General features: G+C 49.9%; 1 long non-coding RNA gene across 3 annotated transcripts; it reads left to right on the top strand.

Moving 5' to 3' along the window:
- The first annotated feature begins 887 nt into the window (after nucleotides 1-887).
- Nucleotides 888-8050, top strand: LOC106009519 (uncharacterized). 3 transcript variants are annotated; one of them, XR_002395791.2, is made up of 4 exons: nucleotides 888-1544; nucleotides 2612-2832; nucleotides 7574-7769; nucleotides 7899-8050. It is a non-coding gene; the product is annotated as an uncharacterized LOC106009519 (long non-coding RNA). The 3 variants fall into 3 exon arrangements; XR_002395790.2 differs by having other exon boundaries at nucleotides 888-2832; XR_015450979.1 differs by lacking the exons at nucleotides 888-1544; nucleotides 2612-2832 and adding an exon at nucleotides 4123-4280 and having other exon boundaries at nucleotides 4391-7769.
- Nucleotides 8051-16329: the final 8279 nt, after the last annotated feature.

Genomic DNA, 16329 nt, shown 5'->3' on the forward strand with positions numbered 1-16329 from the left:
GGCGCCCACTCTCCCGCCCGAGGAGTCAGGCTGGGCTCCCTCAGCCTTGCCCGACCTCCCAGGGCCTCTCCTTACCTCCCTGCCTCCTTCCCACGCCTCTCTTTCTGGCTCTTTTTCTCGGGTTTCCCTCTCTGTTTTTATTTCCATGTCTCTTTCCCTCTCTCTTTGAAATGTACGCCAGGATTATCTGCTCAAGCTGTCTTGATTCATTGAGATGGGGTGAGCTGAACTCGCCAAGGTTAAGCAGCAAGGAATGACCAGAATGAGCCCTGGCTGTGACCCAGCTGTCTCTTTTTAAATTTACTTATTCTATCTCAGATCCCTGGAACTCTCTCCTCTTCCCTGATTTTTCTTCTGATTTTTCTGTGTCCTCTCTTCCCTGACCATCTTTCTGTCCTTTTTCCTTCTCCCTCTCCTCTTCTCTCTTCTTTTGCTGTGTGCTCTTTTCTCTTCCTGGCTGATACCTTTCACATGCCAGGCCTCTCTGTCTGGATATCCTTCCTTGGAGGATGGTAAATAAGTATCCAGGTGTATAAAACTGTGATCGTATATACCCTTGTACAACATGTGCGTATTCATTGATGTCCAAATGGGCACAGACTCATAGCAGATGCATTCAGAGAATGCAGACACCCCGGATATACTGGGCCTCGTGTACATTGAGTATCACTACAGTAGACACCCAGGATTATTTAAGATATATATATTCAAAACAAAACATTCAAAGAGACACTCTGTCATTAGTTTTATTGTCAAATAATAACAAGAAAACAACAGCCACAAGTCTTTATGGAGCAGCAATGCCGTATTAGGCATCCCTTCCAGGCGTCCATCTTCCTCCTCCCCCATGCCTGTTAGGGAGATGCTCAAGTCCGATGCTGTGATAAAAAAAACCTGCACAAACAAACACGTACACATTTATTTTGGCCCTAACCTCCCAGCTCACTGTTCCCAGAATGCACAGATAAAACTCAAGCAAAACACGATAGAGACACGATCAACATCTGTTTTTATGAAAGGTAGAGTTCTGTCTTACGGTAGGTAGGATAATGTCCCTCCAAAACTGCTATTCCTGGATGTATCTGGCTGTGAGATCTGTCACCCCACTGGTCAGCAGGGCTGGTTTGGGTGACCTGGCCGGCTAGGCTGATGTCCCCTTCTCCCCTGACAGCTCCATGTGCTTCCCTCCCAAAGCTGAGAACCACCACCCCTCAGAGGAGGACGTTTGTTCACTCAGGGGTATATGAGTAGCCGAGCTCCCCTGCCAGGACCTCCAAACAAGCTCTCTTGGAAATGCTATGTCCTAATTCCTGTGAACTGGCTATGTTACCTTACTTGGCAAAGAGGAATTAATTTACACATGCGTTATGTTTGATAATTGGGAGTCTCCTCCAGAGATCCAGACGAGTTCACTGTAATCACATGGGTCCCGAAAAGTGGAAGGCAGATGCAAAGAGGAGAAGCCAGACAGACAACAGCGGGCGAAGGACTTGGCCTGGCACTGCTGGCTTTGAAGGCTGAGGAAGGGAGCCATGAGCTGAAACGTGAGTGGCCTCTAGAAGGTCCAAACACCAAGGCAATCGCTCCTCCATCAGAGTACTGCAGGGAACAAGTCCTGCAGACTCCCCGAGTTTGCCCAGCAGTGTCCTTTCTAGATGTGCGAAATGTAGGGCCACTACATGATAAGTGTGTGTTGTTTCGAGCCGTTAAGTTTGTGGGAATTTGTTATGGCAGCGGTAGGAAGCTCACACTCACGCTGCCTCTCTCCTAGTCCCTGTCCCTCTGGGCCTGTCTGCACTCATCTGTTTTCCTGCCTCCCGATTTTTCCTGTTTTCTGGATCTTACTGCCTTTCTTGGCCTTCTTCTTGGTCCTCTTTTGTCTCTTCTCCTTTGGGCTGCTTCTTTTCTTTAGCTCTATCCCTACCTTCAAGGCTCTCAGCAATGAATTCTTTCTGGATCTGGGCTGGCATCTTGGGGAGATGCCTGTGTCCCCGCAGGGGCCTTACATGTGCCATCATCAATCCCAGTCCCCTGCTGCAGCTAGACTCCTGATGCCTAGATGACACCTCCAACCCATTAAACCAACCCTCCGGGGAGGGCCCTGGCACGGACAGGTTTGAAAGCCCTGCAGAGAGCCCCAGTGCTTAGCCACACACCGTCTAGTCTGACGGTGGCGACAGTGGACCAGCCCCTCGAGTTTCACTCCTGCAGGTCGAGCTGTGGTGCCTCGTGTTGCCTGCCTTACGTGCCAGGCCTGGCCTCCCTGTGCACCTCTGCACTCACCATCCCTTCTGGTCTGGCCCCTCTTCCACCCAGGTGTTACATGGGCCTCTCCATCCTCCCAGTAGGTTTCAATCCAAAGGTAACATTCAGAGAGGATTTTTGTGGTCATTGTTTTTGTTTTGTATTTGAACCTGGGGCCTTGTGGATGATGCACTTTACCAATGAGCCACACCCCAACCCCAGAGAGGCCCTGGCTGCCACTTAGGCTTCAGGTATCTTCCCTCAAAGGTGCTCACTCTCTCTTTCCTCAGACATTCGTATTTGTTGTCTTCATCTTCATCACTGTCTGGACTCATCTATTCATCTATTTATTGGTTCTGTCCGGCAGACATCAAGCAAGGCAGAAGCAGGGACCCAGCCTTCTCGTGCGTGGGGGCTTGAGGTGCAGCTGGAAGTGTGCCGGGCACAGTTTCCCCATCAGCCCTGCGCTGGGCTGGGTTACTCATCACCAATTGGCAGAGTGAGAGGAGTACTTGGCTGGTTCTGCTTTGAAATGCTGGGCAAAGACCTTCTTACCCTTCTTGGTCAGCAGCTCCTCCTCCCTGGCAGGTACTGGGCTCTGCTGGGAAACGCTCCTGTGATGAGGGACGAGGGTCGTGGTCTGGCGGAGGGAACTGTGACCCATGTCGCCAGCCCCTTCTCTGCGCAGAGGCGAGCAGCCCTGAGCACGCTGCTCCACTCGGCCTTCACACTGGTGGCCGGGAGCTCACAGCAGTGCTTCCAGGACACGGGTGAGGGAAAAGGCATTTGGGGATGGCTCTGCCAGGAAAGATCTCACTTCTCTAGACCTTCTCCCTTCCTCTCCAGACTTCCTAACAACTCTGCACTTGATCTTCTGGTTCCCTCTCAGTTCACTCTCTTTAGAGAGGGTGGAGGTGGTTTAGTGTGTCGGTTTGGTTTTGCTTGCTTCACTTGATCACAGCTGGATCCTGCCTCTCTGTTACCATCCATATCTTCCCTTCCTTAGGCAGGTGCCTCCCACGTAACTGCCCCCACCCTTTGCTACCTCTGCCCAGGATGCCTACTGTGGCGTAAGACAGCACAACAACCATCCATGACACAGGGGATGTTAGAGGTAGGACAGGCCTTAGCCTAGCCCTTCTTTTCTTTTCCTTTTTTCTCCTCTCCTTTTGTTTGTTCTTCAGTCTGTCTCTTTTTTCATTTCTTTTTTTCCTTCTGGTACCAGGGATCGAACTCTGGACCTTGCGTTTGCGAGGCAGGCAGCAGAACCACTGAGCTAAATCCCTGGCCCATTTCAGCCTGTCTCTTCTCCTTTCAGTGATAGCTCATCCTCTTAAATAGTCCACAAGACCTTGAGCCTTCAAGATACGAAGGGTGTTTAGGAGACTGAGGACAGATCAGTCATGGTCCCTGCCCTTAGGACATGTGGTGAGGCCAGTAAAGTATATCCGTCATCAGCCGAAATCTGTCATTACTAAGTGTGTAACAAGGTGGATGAGGTGTATCCCTGATCAAGTGCATGAGTGGGATAGAGCAGATTAAGGATTCGGCTAACAGACTGGAGAGGTGAGAATGAGTTCAGAAAGGCGTCCAGGAGAAGGTGACTGTCGCGTTCGCCTTTGACCAGCAATGACGACGCAACACCAACGCTCTTCTTCTAGCAGTTTATTCAGGAAAACTTAACATTCTTTTTCTTCTACCCCTGGGGAGCACCCGTCCCTAGAATAAGTACCCCTGAACCAACCAATCACGGATAGTCATGTGGCGAATGCGGATAGGTACACGTAAGAGGGGGCAGAGCATCAGACACATCACAGCCAAATAAGGAGTTGTTTATCATAAAGAGCTCTCGCCGTCGGGATGGTGGAAGGCGGAAACCAGCGCCATCTTTAAGGCGCGGCACACGCAGCTCTCCACAGGTGACCTGAAATGAAGGGAAAGTTAGGTCGAGTAACAGAAAAGTGGGAAAGCCTGAACAAAGAACATGAAGCATACTTGGGGGAGAAAACCAAAAGTGGGAAAAGAAGGTCAGGGAGGTAAGAAGCACAAATGAAGAAATCAGTTCTTTTTCAATTCCCATTCACTGTGCCCTGCTTCATGGTTTTCTTCAATCTCAATTGCTTCTCTAATTACTTGTCTTTTAAAGTTTACCGTATGCTTTAATATGACTCCAAGTTCTCAGAAAAAGGCAGTTTACATGGAGCAGGCGTGGTGGCACATGCCTATAATCCCAGCACTCAGGAGGCTGAGGCAGGAGGACCACCGTGAGTTCAAGATCAGCCTGGCTCTGTCTCAAAAAGGGGGCGGTTTTCCTAAGCAACTGCTCCAACGTAGGTACAACATCCCCCAAGGGCCCTGGGCTTCAGAGGTGGGATTGAGGAAGAGCTAGAGTTGGAGGACTCAGCCAGATCTGCCCAGTCGGTCCTTAGGGCAATGACCTAGGGTGTAGGAATGTCACCCCACACGCCCTGCAGTCGCTTGGCCCTGCAACAGCTGTGTGTTTAGTGAGCACTCTGGGATTCTGGTGTGGTGAAGGATTTGACTCAGCTCAAACAGCTGGTTCAAGGGAGATCCAGGGTTGAAATCCAAATTTCCTGACTCCAAATTCTGTGTTCTTTGTCTTAAACATTAATCTCTTCCTTCTGAGTCTTTTCTCGCTCATTTCTACACCCCCACCCCCCTGCTGCCCTCCTTCTTCTGTCTCCCTTTAGTATCTTTTCAGGGTGACAGTTTCTCTGAGACACCGTGTCTTCTTCAAGTTCTTTTTTTTTTTTTTTGGTACCGGGGATCGAACTTGGGACCTTGCACTTGCGAGGGAGGCAGCGGAACCACTGAGCTACATCCCCAACCCTCTTCTAGTTCATTTTGAAGGCTCATCTCTTCCCTGTGCAGTTAACAAGTGCCCTCCCCCGTCAGTGTCACGGATATTTCTCTGTCCATCCTTCAAACTCGCCCGTAGACATTCGCTGTTCCTTCCCTCTTCCCGGTGTTCCCCGGCCCTCTTGTCTCCAGCCTTTTAGCACAATTCACCCAGTCCATGTGGTCTTGCAGCAGCAGCTGTGCCCAGTGCTGCCTTAGGGTTGGGGACACAGCGGAGAACAAGCCCAACTCAGGTCCTGTCCTCTGATAATTTAATGCTATTGGAAGAGAACAATAAGCAAGCAAATGAATACATTAACCAGGAGATTACTGGTTACTGATTTCAGGAATATAAAGTGAGTGACATAGGAGGTGTCACTACTATTGATTGGGTGTTTGTAAAAATTCCTCTGGCCTGGCCCGGGGATTTAGCTCAGTGGTTCTGGTGCCTGCCTCGAAAGCTCAAGGTCCCAAGTTCGATCCCCGGTACAGAAAAATAAATAAATAAATAAATAAATAAATAAATAAATAAATAAAGGAAGACAGTAAAAGCTCCTCTGAGCAGGGGACACTGGAGCCCAGCCAGGCCTGGTGAGAGGACCCCGCAGAGATGAGCTGGGGAAGTCTCCGGAGCCTGGAACTGGAAGGATCTTGATGAAGTATGGAACCTTTCAGATCCAGGAACCAGGATAAGGAACTGGGCTGTGTACATTTTCAGTGAAGACCACATAGCCTAATTTACATATCTAGAAGCTCACTTTGTCTGAATAGACTTTTCTCTCCACTTCCTTTCCTAACTGGCATCTCCTTCACCTCATTTGCATTCAAGATGAACATCACATTTCTAGGTCTGCTTTACCATCAGGGAGAATGAATCTCTCAAACAAATGACTGGCTAACCTTTCAGGGGTCTCTGAGTGCAATCAATGTAGATGATTTGATTCTGGCTCCCACCTCTGGTTCAGAATTTAAAGACTCATAGACTCAATCAGAGTTGAGTGGGATATTAACAAATGTGGTTTAATCCTTACATCACACATAGGAAATCGGGGCCCCAGGTGACCTAGCTTGTCCCAGATAACTGAAAGTGCCTTTCTGACCCTCACCTCTTGGAATGCAGGAGTAGCTTCCTTCCTGTCTCTGAGGCACCTATTTCCATTAAAGATCCTAACTGAACATTCGCAACCTGTCTAGAGTTAAGGCCCAGATTCACAAGGCCTGGAAGGAGCAAATGGCAGGTCTGTGTACTGCAGGTTAGGAGTGCTGCCCCAGACCACTCGTGTCTGTGGGGCTCATCTGCCTTCCTCTGTGGGACAGTGGTCTCCACTTCATTTCTACTTTTCAAATCTCATGTAAGTACACTGAGTCAGAAGAACTTCATTCATGCCCAGAATTCTAGTGGCAAAGAATTGTGAGAGATGGAATTTTTATTTTCTAATCTCTCTAAACGAAGGGAGAATGAAGCCAAGCCATGAATCTAGGGTTGCCAGATAAAATAAGCATGCCCACTTAAATCTGAGTTTCAGATAAGCAATGCATTTGTTAGAGTATGATCACCAAATATTGTATGGGGCATATTTATACTAAATAATTATTGATAGTTATTGAATTCAAGTGGAAATGAGTGTTCTGTATTTTTATCTGCTAAATCTGACAACTCTACAAATATCCAGCGCAGAGCCTGGTGGCAGGGCTTCCTGTCTCCAAGGAGGTAAGATTTAAGAGGACAGAGTTCTTCATGTACAGGAGGAGGGAAGGGCTTTCAAGAGAGACAGAACAGACTTGCAGAGCCCCCAGGGCAAGGATAACTTGGGCTAATTTAAGCAATGCACAGTAAGCTGGAGCTAAAGACACACAAGATGATGATGATGAGCTAGCAAGTAGCAGATGAAGCACTTAAGTTTTGAGAAGTAGACTAAGACAAGACGAGCCACGGGTGACCCAGAGCCACTCCGTGCTGGTGGCTTTCCCCAGAGTCACACAAGGGGATCATCCTGAGGAGAGAAAACCATTTTGGAAATGTAGGTGAGAGATACTGGCTTCAGTTAGGGGGATCCACCGCAGTCGGAATGAGCAGGCCCATTTGAAGTATATTTTGTAGATATGCTGACAAAATTATTGAAGTGGTCTTTGGGGGTGAGAGTAAGGAAAATCAAAGATGAGTTCCTGAATCTCGGAGTGGATGACTGGGTAATGCAAGTGCTGTGACTGGAATGGCAAAGTTCTCACCGGCACATAGCCACCCCTGGTCTCTTCCTCTCTTCCCTTCCTTCTCCACCACCATTCCTGTACTCTCTCTCGTTCCTTTCTTTCTGCTCTGCTGCCATCCTATTTCCTAGACAGAATCAGAGGCTCCGCCAGTGGGATGGACAGAGTACAGTAAGCTAGAAATGGAACGGTCTCCTTGATTCTGTGACTCAGTTTCCTAGTGGACTTGGTAACCATTTCTCCTCTCTTCCCTGGACCCCAGAAGAGCTGAGGGAGGGCAGGAATGAGGGAGAAGGACTTGGACTGGAGCAGCTGAGGCGGCCCTGGGGGAGCACCAGCCCCATCTTCCAGCACCTAGGAATCCACTAGTCCAATCCCCTTCATTTAAAGGTGAAAAGCGGAAGCCCTGTATAACAGGAAGAGCCTACCATGCCTCTTGGAAGCAGTGGCATTTCAAGGTTTGCCTCAATTCTTGGGCATTATATCAGTGTGTGGGTGTGTGTGGGTGTGGGTGTGTGTGGGTGTGGGTGTGGGTGTTATTAGGAATTGAACCGGAACGCTTCTTTTCTTTTCTTTTCTGAGACAAGGTCCTGCTAAGTGACCAGGCTGCCCAGGCTGGGCCTGAACTTGCAACCCTCCTGCCTCAGCCTCCCATGGTGCCACCATGCTCAGCTCAAAGAATTATTTTAAGGATCCAGGAAATGTAATTAACTCAATAAATATTTAATAAGCACCTACAGTGTGCCTGCTATAGTGTTGGGATCTGGGAACTCAGCAGAAAACAAAGCAGACAGAAACCTGCCCTCATGGGGATTAACAAACAAATAAGTAAAATGGGTCATGGGTACAGAGTAGTATTCCTTATTCAAAATGCTTGGGACTAGATGTGTTTCAGAGTTAGGATTTTTTTTTCAGATTTTGGAACATTTGCATATACATAATAAGATATCTTAGGGACAGAACATAAGTCAAAACATGGAATTCATTTATGTTTCACATGTACCTTATAAAATAAGCTGAAGATGATTTTTTTTTTTTGGTACTGGGGATCGAACTCGGGACCTTGTGCTTTCAAGGCAGGCGCTGGAACCACTGAGCTAAATCCCCGGCCCCTGAAGATGAGTTTTTACAATATTTTTAAGGGTCTGCATTTTGATTATGACCCATCCCATGAATTTTGCACTTATGTTGGTACTCGGAAAGTTCTGAATTTGGGGATTATTTTCAATTTCAGATTTTTGGATTAGTGATCCTCAGCCCATACCACAAAGCAAAATTAAGTTGAGAAGGGAGGTGGGGATGGCTGGATGGGGGGCAGGTTATAATCTCCTAGATAATAGTTGAACAAATCTTTTTTTTTTTGGTACCGGGGATCAAACTCGGGACCTTGTGCTTGCGAGGCAGGTGGTGGAACCACTGAGCTAAGTCCCCGGCCCCAGTTGAACACATCTTTCAAGAAGGTGAGTGCATGCATCAAGTACTTACATGGGGAAGCTGTCCAGATGGAGGGGAGCAGGTGCAAAGGGCCCGAGACAGAAGCCGCTGGGGCCTTTGGGGCAGGCAGGAAGGCCAGGTGGCCAGAGCCAAGGGCAGTGAGGAAGTCAGGCGCCACTGGGCAGCAGCGCGCTCCCTGTGCTAGGTGGCGGAGAGGGCCTGCGGCCGGGCGGTGCCCTGGAGCTGACAGGCTTGCTGCTGGGCTGCATGTGGCTGCCAGAGGAAACCGGAAAGAGCTGCCGGGACTGGGCCCGGTCCCAGTTAGATGGTGAGATGGAGGTCGGGAGCCTGATGAAGCGCCAGGCCGCGCACGCGCACGCGGTGGGGCGCTTGTGGCCAGGAGAGGGTGTGACGTTATGAGAGGCGGCAGGAACAAAGAACAAGAACCGCTGGCTGGCTCGTGTAAATACCGGCAACTTCCGAGGCTCTTGTGCTCGGTCTACTGCGACATCGACATCGCGGGCCAGGGAGGAAGGGGGCCTGGCAGCCTCGCGGGGTCGGGCCCTGGGCTTCTCCCAGCACAGCGCCGGAACCCTGGCTCCTGCGGTCACGCGACGCCAAGAATATCAGGGAGGACAGGGACCATGAGTCAGGAAAACCAAGCCAGAAACATGAAAGGAAGTGTGTGGCCCAGCACGGGACTCAGAATGACCCAGAAAACCCGCCAAGCTCTGAGCCCCATGACGGACGCTCCCTCCCTGCCTCCCTCACCCGCGACCTGTCGCCCAGGTATCCTAGGCAGAGCCGGCACCCAGCCCGGCGCTCAGGGGCTCAGGGCCAGGGCCAGGGCCAGGGCCAGGGCCGCAGCCTCCCTCCGTCTTCCTCCAGGGCCTCGGAGGCCCGGCTCACCCTCCAGCCCCGCCCTGCCCAGCCCAGCTCTCCAGGAGGAGAATTAGACCTGGCCTGCCTCGGGCTCCGCGCCTCCCACCCGGGCCCTCCCTGCAGAGAGCGTGGCATCTGCGTGGCAGCCTTTTATCCGCCACCTCTGAGCTCCGCTGTGAGTGTCCTCGAAACCAGGGCTCGGTGGAGGGAGGCGTCTGCACCTGGCCTGGCTCCCTCCCCCTGGGGTGGAGTGGGGAGCATGGGGAGGGAGAGGCCTTGAGGGCATGGAGGAACCCGAAAAGCTCTTGAGATGGTCCCAAGGGGGCCGGGAACTGTCCTGGGAGGAGAAAGTCATGGAGAGGACGCTGAGCAGGAACTAGGGGAGAACTGGGCCAGCCGAGTTAGATGGAGGTCACGGGAGGGAGAAGCAGCAACCCAAAGAGAGCAAGGAGCAGACCCGGGGAAGAGAGAGGGGAGTGGAGGTGGCTGGACCTGGTTTCATCCGAACAGTGGGAAGGTGGAAGTCAGTTTGGAGAAGCAGCAGTGATACTTTTCTATTTTTAGAACACTGTCCGTCGTCATATACTTTATGTCATGATTCATCATGGTATCATGACTCCCACTTAACAGCTCAAGAAACTGAGGCTCAGAGAGAAGTGAATTGCCTCAAATCTCACAGCTAGTAGGAATATAAATTCTCTACTTTTTGGCATACATTACAGCAGCAGCTACTTCCACATACTAAATGGAAAGGTGATATCACACTTAGGAAGTTAAGAATCTCCACTCCACAGGTATTTAAGGGGCAGTTTTTGTGCGCCAGCTGGAGTGCTAGGCGCGGAACTCTAGGACAGCCTGCCTTTGAAGACAGCTTCTAGTTGAGGAGCCTAGAAGCAGACAGGGTGCCGCCCAGGCTGAGGGCTTCTGGGGCAGCTTTTGCAGGTGTGTGGGAGGCGTGGAGAGGGCCTGGCAGGCAAGGCCAGCAGGAAAGTGGGTGGGAGGCTGTTAGGAAGAAAAAAGGGCTGCTAAGGGGACCAGCAGAGGAGCTAAGCCGTGGTGGTGAGGACACTGGACACTGTTACATGCACGATGCAGAACCACTGCGTGGGCTGGAAGGGTTAGGAGGGACTCTACAGCTACAGCACTGTGGGATTGCAAGGTGTTTTTCCATTGTCTCGGGGTAACAGGAATTTAAGTGAGATGAAGAAGCATTCATTCAGCACTCCTACATGCCAGTTGGCATGCAAAGTGCTTCCACATGCATTCTGTAACTCAATCCCTGAAGCAGTAACAAGCACAAGGGCTGGGGTGTAGCTTAGTGGTACAGTGCATGCTTAGTATGCGTGAAGCCCGGGTTCAATCCCTACACCCAAACAGCAAACAAACAGATAAAAGAACGAGGAAAACCTGTTTGTGTTGACATGAGAAGATCTATCTTTAAGACCGATGGTTAAAGGAAGCAAGTGCAGAATATCACATGAATTATGATTCCTATTAAAGAAATACATGCAAGGCAGGGTTTTGGTCAGGGACAGGGAGAAAGCCCGGATCATCTAGAGGAGGGCTACGGAGGGGGAGTGCGGCCCACTGTGCCCTCGCAGTGAGAGGGACGTGGAACTCGCCATGCTGAGTGTTTAACATCAACCCTTTATCCTGGGCAAGGCTCAGAGACCTTTATTTAAAAAGCTTGGGCTGGGGATTTAGCTCAGTGTTTCCATCACCTGCCTCGCAAGCGCAAGGTCCCGAGTTCGATCCCCAATACCAAAAAAAAAAGCTTTATTGGTATATGTTTCTGATACACAATAAACACCTTCACTACAGGGAACCAGTACATATGTATATCAGAGAGCTCCTCACTGGGGACAAATGCACTCTCTTTAGACTTGTTATAGAGCTTGCCAGGTGTGGTGGTCACGCTTGTAATCCCAGCACTCAGGAGGCTGCAGGTTCAAGGCCACCCTGGGCTACATAGTGAGACCCTGTCTCTAGAAACAAAAGGAAATGAAACAAGACACATTATAGAGCTTACGCTGGTGCAGCTGCAAGATAGAGTGGAGGAGGGGGGAGAGGCCAGGAGCCTGCACAGGGCGAGTCCTGTGCAGGCCGAGGGAAGGGAGCGGGAGGACGTGCCACACTGGTCTGTGGGAGTGGTGGGCAGCAGATCTGAGGCTGATGCCAAAGGGCAGGAGAGACACAGAACTCACTTGATTATTTTCAGGATTTTAGCTAAAGTTACACATGCAAATAAAAGTTTAAAAATTACGTGAGATAATTAGAAAAAATAGGAGCCCTTATCCATATCTCCACTATTTTCCACTGTCTTAGCTGATTTGTTTTTTTTACTGTTTGCTTCCATATCTGAAAATACTAGTATGAAATTATTACTACATGCTCTTTAACTTTAGACATTCTCTATTGATTTACTTTTATGAAAGATACAGACTTTTTAAAAAACCAAAACTTCAATTGGCTCAGAAACAAATATCCTCCCAACCCATTATCCTTACATTATAATTATTTCAGGGCTGAGAAGGTAGCTCAGTGGTGCAGTGCCTGCCTGTTACCAAAAAACAAAAAAGAAAAAAGAAATGACCAAAACAAACAAACAAAAAGCCCCCTTTAAAAAAGAACCCTTAAAAAAATAGCTGGATGTAGTTGCCCAGGCTGAGGCAGGAGGATTGCCGTGAGCTCAAAGCCAGCCTAGGCTACATAGTGAGTTCAAGAACTACATAGTGAGACCCTATCTCAAAAACAAAAATTATTTCCAAAACCCAGACCCACACACACATTCACATATATATACATAAATACATAGGTAAATACAGAGAAAATGGTCCTGGGCAACCACATCAAATCAGAATTCAGGGAGACAGTAGCCGAAGGAGACTTTCATCCTACCAGTCTTGTTTGAATTCTTTATGAATAAACGTGTACATTCATTACTCATGCAGTTCAAAAAAGAACCCATAAAACAATACAGAAGATAATGATGATCATTAACCACAAGTTTACAAATGTGAAAAACTGAAGCCCAGAGAACTAAGTAATTTGTTTGAGGTCTTGCAGCACCTGAATATATCTGGTAGAAAGCAGATTGAGCCTAAAGGAAGAGAAAGACAGGACAAGGGGACGAGACACAGACCAGCAAAGACGTCGTGCCTGTGTTGGAGAGGGGAAGGGAAGAACCTGGGCAGGAGTGAGTCAGAGAGGCGTTAGGAAGCCGAGGAAAGGACATCAGCAACAGTCAGACGAAGCCCTGGACGGAGGCTGAGAGGCCACGGCCCCACGTCCTTGGAGAGCCTCCCAGCACTCAGGAGCCAGGCATGTGCCCGGTGTTGATCTGCCCCAGTGAGTCACAGATCCCTGAGACTGACTGCCAGGTGAGATCACCACCCCACAAGGCGAGAGGAGCAACAAGGAGGCCCGTGGGGTCCAGGGTGCTGAACCTGTCTGGTCAGAGGCCATTGCCACAAAACCAACAAAGAATTCATATCTAATAGGTTTTCCTCAGGACTCAAATGAGTAGGTATGGGAGTCACTGGGCGGCTGTGATCCCAGGTGGGGTGACAAACAAAAGCAGCCTATCCCAAAACAAGCTCAGAGTCCCTGCCCCGGGAGAGCAACAAGGGTTTCCCAGGGAGGAGGAGCCAAGCCGGGCCCAGCCATGGCACCCAAGCCCTAGCTGCTCCCTGGTCACGGTCAGCTGCTCAGGGCCCAGGAAGTCTGTGCCTCCCTCAGCCACGGAGGTGGGCAGGAGACGCCAGCACTGTGACCTGGGACTTCACGGCCAGGTCGGGCCTTGTGCCTTGGAGACAGCAAGAGAAGTGCTGTTTGAAGAGCTCTTGTAGCGAACTGGATTCTGCACACATAGGCACACAAGTCCCAGCCCCACCACAATTCCCCACCCCAGGCCCCAGAAAGGAAAACAGCAGCCCTGCCACTCAGAAGCAGAGAGAGTAAGGAACAGTAAAGGGGCTTTATTGAAAGTCCAGCAAACCTTGACATGGTCAGATTAGATTTTAAGAAAGCATTTGAATGTCTGGAACTTTCCTTAAAATGCATAAATTTACTAGGTGTGGTGGCGCCTGCCTGTGACCCCAGCACTTGGGAGGCTGAGGCGGGAGGATTGCCATGAGTTTGAGGCCAACCTGGGCTGCACAGTGAGACCCTGTCTCCCACACAAATGAACAGTGCATGAATTTATAAAGCTGATGTATGAAGGAAGGGGTGGGCAGTGGAAATACATTTAGTAAAGCAAGCATAATGAGATGCTAATGACAGGCACTAGGCCGAGGATATTCAGGCAGCCACTGCAAGGTCCCTCCGACTCAGAATTCTGCCTGTTGAAAACATTCATAACGAAGTTTGGGAAGAGCTACTTTGGCTTTGGTCCTGGAGGATGGGTTGTGCAGAGTGGGCCTGGAGGAGAGATGAGGGGGACAACTGCTGCGACCCAGGTGGAGGCTGGTGGCCTGAGGCTGGCGGCGGTGGCACAGACAGAGTGGCATCCCGAGGTTGCAGCTGAGACCCCACAGGCTGTGAGAGTGAGGAAGAAGAGGGGCGTGACAGTGCAGACCAAGAGCGTCCAGCGTGGCCCTGTGTACACACACTGGGGCTCCGGGAGGTCACGGGGCCAGGGGCTCAGGGCTGTCAGGCTTGGAGCTGGGGTCTGGTCGGAGAGGTGATCATGGGGTGGGACCCGGAAGGGTCCGTCTCCTTCCTGCCCCAACCCTTTCCCTCCGCTTCCTGGCCACTGTGACGGGAGCAGCTTTTCCTCCACGGTGCCTCTGGGGAGTGCGTCTTCCACTCCTTTCCTAGTCTTTCGTTCTCCCCGTCCCAGAACCCTCTGGTCTTGACACTGGCTCTTCCATTAACCTAAAGTAGTGACTGCCCTTGGGCTCTGGGGAGGAGGGCTCCTTTTTCAGGGTTTTCATTCTCCTGCCATTCCTTCTTATACCTGACTTTCCAGTGAGGGATAGGGTTGTGGGGTGAACTGTGTTGGCCCAAAAGCTACAGCATGTTGAAGACCTAGCCCCAATACCCGTGAATGTGACTTTATTTGACAGTAGACATAATTAGGCTAACCTAAGTCACACTGGACTAGAGTGGGCCCTAGTCCAATATGATTGGTGTCCTTATAAGAAGAGGGAAATTTGAATAGAAAGACACAAGGGAGAGGGCAAGACTAGAGTGACATGTCTAGATGCCAAGGATCACCACAGCAGAGGGAAGAACTCTCTCCCAGACCCTGCCGACATCTTAGGCTCAGACTTCCAGCTTCCAGAACTGTGCAAATGTTTCTGTTGTTTGAAGCTGCTCGGTTTGCATAACTTTGTGTTACAGCGTCCTGGGGACTGGAAATGGGAGACGGGGGGGGGGGGGGGGGGCCCTGGAGTGATACCCTGGCGATGTTATTTTTGCTAAAACCATCCTGTCGTTTATTTTTACGGGATTTTATCTTTTCAAGATGACTTTTGCATATGCTTTGGGTTAAATGATGAGTCTGAACATCTGTGCCACCTCTGGAACATGAGAATGTGATGATACTGTTCTTCCCAAGCTTGTGAGGAGTGGGTAGAGTACCATTGGGAAACCACTGAGTAAAGGCTTAGCTCAGGCCCAGGACCGTGCAGGGGATCCGGGCTCCCTACATGGGCAGGGCAGCGAGCTCAGCCCTGGTCCTCAAGCCTAGGCTGCTTATGTAATCGGTGGGGTCACCCTGACGACCAGGGTAACTGGACCGGGGAGCCGGGCCAGCACTGACCATGACTCCCCGCCCGCCTGGGATGCAGCTGAGCCGGCCCTGCTGCTCCGCCCAGCAGGCTGGGGAGGGACCAAGGGCCCCAGTGACCTCGAACTTTGTGCCAACCGTGGGTCACGCACCCTGTCACTTTGGCGCCCGGTGGGCTGTTTCCAAGCCCTTTACCCCTTGTGTTTCTCAGGAGTGCCAGGAGACAGGGCTCGCTGTTTGAGTTGATCTTGGAGCCCTCAAACAGCAATACTACAGATGATCGAGACTTTTGTTGCCCCTGTGAGGGTTTGGGGAGGATGCTATGGTCCTGGGATGAACTCTGGTTTCTGGGGATGAGTAACAGAAATTGAGGACAGATTTGTCTTTGAAGAGGATTGACTGCATCTCTTTCTGCTCCATATTAAAACCAGGCTTTGGTGATAATCAAAGTCTTTTCAGCCCCTCTGTCAGACTTCTACCAAATATTAACTCTACTCTGCTCTGGAAGACCCTCTTCTTCCCCCTCCTCCCATAGAAGATGAGTGATTCTTCAACATAAATGTACAATTTGTGTTTTGCCTCATACTTTAAAAAATTTATGATTAATTTGCTCAAACCAGAATCTGAACAATTGACCACTGCCTTTGGTTCATGTTCCTCCCCACCCAAATCTATCTGAGGTCCAGTGATTTTCCCAAACGGACTTCAGATGCACCCCCATGTGCTGAAGTGATTCTGACGAGATCTGTGAGCTGCTGATCTTGGGCTTTGTCTGTGGGCAAAGCTAAGAAATAAATTTTATTATTTTAAGAGAAAATATAGCAAACGTTTATATTGATTTTCCAACTCAATTTGAGAATTACTATGTGTGTATTTCTCTTAAGTCACATAAGAGAAAAATCTAGTCTTTTAGGTTGAAAATCTTGGTTCCTAGTAACACTAACATGATTACTTGTCTTGTCCTACCACAT

The sequence above is a fragment of the Heterocephalus glaber genome, unplaced genomic scaffold (assembly GCF_053883595.1).
Source record: "Heterocephalus glaber isolate CG9 unplaced genomic scaffold, H.glaber_assembly_v1.0 deba00001141, whole genome shotgun sequence".
Taxonomy (NCBI): domain Eukaryota; kingdom Metazoa; phylum Chordata; class Mammalia; order Rodentia; family Bathyergidae; genus Heterocephalus; species Heterocephalus glaber.